The sequence below is a fragment of the Egretta garzetta genome, unplaced genomic scaffold, assembly GCF_000687185.1.
Source record: "Egretta garzetta isolate BGI_Z169 unplaced genomic scaffold, ASM68718v1 scaffold513, whole genome shotgun sequence".
Taxonomy (NCBI): Eukaryota; Metazoa; Chordata; class Aves; order Pelecaniformes; family Ardeidae; genus Egretta; species Egretta garzetta.
The window spans coordinates 9,556-11,831 of record NW_009259116.1 but is presented as its reverse complement, the minus strand read 5'-3'; positions in this window follow the sequence as shown (position 1 = coordinate 11,831).

The following is a 2,276-nucleotide window of genomic DNA, read 5'->3' as shown; positions in this document are numbered from 1 at the left end:
AAGGGGGGGACAAGCTTTTTAGTAGGGCCAGCTGGGACAGGACAAGGGGGGATGGCTTTAAACTGAAGCAGGGGAGGTTTAGGCTGGATGTAAGGAAGAAATTCTTTCCAGTGAAGGTGGTGAAACCCTGGCAGGGGTTGCCCAGAGAGAGGGTGGAGGCCCCATCCCTGGGACCATTCCAGGCCAGGTTGGAGGGGGCTGTGAGCAACCTGATGTGGTTCAAGGTGTCCCTGCTCCTGCAGGGGGGTTGGGCTGGGTGACCTCTGGGGTCCCTTCCAACCCAAACCATTCTGTGATTCTGTGATTAATCCTGTACCTCCTGTGCTTCTCTCGCAAGCAGCACCTTGGTCACTCGATTACACGGAGAGACGAACGGAAGCAAAGCTGTTGGTGCGCACGTGTGCTCGACTTGGCAGTGAGCCACGTGGAGTAAGGAAATGAAAACCCCACGGCCGCGGAGAGGTTTTTGTCAGCTTTCAGGGATGCGCAGGTTCTTGAATCGCTTCCTTCCTCTTACGGGCTTTTCTCATGAAGCTCAGGTGTTATAAGTATTTTTAAACCTCATGTGTTAGAGAGGCCAGGCCAGAGTTTGTGTTTGCTTACGGGAGGCTCTGTAAAGCCAGGGTGGGGAGCCCTGCGCTGCAAACGCTTGTTGCTCAGACAGGGCTGGGGCTTGTGGCCTCGAGCTCAGTCCCCTCTTTCACCGTGGGCTCCTTTGCGAGTCCTCGCAGTCTCGGCTCCTTTTGCCAGAGATTCCCCATCCCGCTGTGTGGACACAAGGAAGCTGATGATGATTTTGCACGTTGAGGGAGCACAGGCTCTGCCCGTACCATGGTCCAGCACTTGCTGCTGTAGGAGTAGTAGAGCTGTTGTCTTAACTTCCATGCTTGTCCTTACCAGCTCGCTGCTATGAAATACCCATCTCTTGCTTTCGTTACATTATTCTGTTCTGCTTCTTTCCTCTCTCTCCTGGAACATCATCTTAGCCCTTGTCTGCCAAGCAACCCCTTATTCCTGCCTCTTTCTCCACCATGGTCTGGCTCCTGCTCGCCTGTCTCTGGAGCTTCGTCTCCTTCTGCTCGATGCTGGCACGGGAGGGCAGGAGGTGGAGGTAAAGCACGAGGTAAATCAGTGACTGAGTTAGCAGAGAAGGGAATGGAGCAGCAGAGGATTTGCTGGGGTTTGGAGCAGGGCTTGGAGCCTTTGAGATGTTTTAAGTGTGGGTTTGGGTTAGTAGAAGAGTTCGATGTCAGGCTTTACCCACCTTGAGCTAACCAGTCACCGTACAAGTATATATGTGAGGGGTATTTTTTCCCATGAGCTGTAAGGCTCCATACCATTTCACTTGCTGCTTCTGCTCTGGGCATTGGGAACTCTGCAAAATCCAGGCCAGTGGGGTTTGTGCAGGGCAATCCAGGTAACCCCAGCACGGGTTCAGGCGCACCTGAGCTGACCGGGACAGAGGCAAGTCTGGAAGCAAGTCTTGGAAGCAGTTTGAGTGGATGTTTGCAGCACTCTGTTAAATCAGACTTGCCCCTGCACCTGAGGCGTGCCGTGCTGTGAGCTGACCACACGCTGGATGCCTGCGAGTCCTGGGCGTCGTGCAGGCAGGCGCAGCGAGCAGCTGGGTGGTCACACTGGTGTTAAAAAAATCTCGTAACACCATTTGTGGCAGCTGAGTGTGCTTTTGCTTAAAAAGGGAAAAAGAAAAATATTCCACCTCTGGCTTACGCATCTTGTGTAGTGCCCAATTCCTCTTTTTTTTTTTTTTTTTTTTTTTTCTTAATGTGTTGGGATTTTTGCTTTCTCAGTTCCCAGCAAGTCATGTTTACTGGGTGTGAGAGCTCTGGGCCTAGAGGGAGAGGCAAGGCACTGTTGGGAACCATGAAAACCCTGAATGCAAACAACATTTTTGTTAATAAACTGCCTAGACATGAAAGGGTGATGAAGCTTTTTGTAGAGAAGTGCAGAGGAGAAGAGAAGGGATTCTTCTTGTAGAGAACCTGCTGTGCCAGCTTGTTTGGCCCAGCAAAACAAAGCTCAAAAGGGAAAATATTGCTGAATTGAGGGAAAAGGGCAGTTCTGCACAAGCTCAGATGGGCATAGGCTGGTACAAGTCAGGTTAGCCTGGAAATTAGGAAAAAAAATCTCTGACCGAACAGAGAAATAATGAGAGCAAAGTCCTGTTTAGTCCCGAAGAGGATAAAATATTGTATAGCACCTGCAGGAGTGAGAAGTGGGATCAGAGATGCTCTGTATGGCTTGGGAACGCTCTT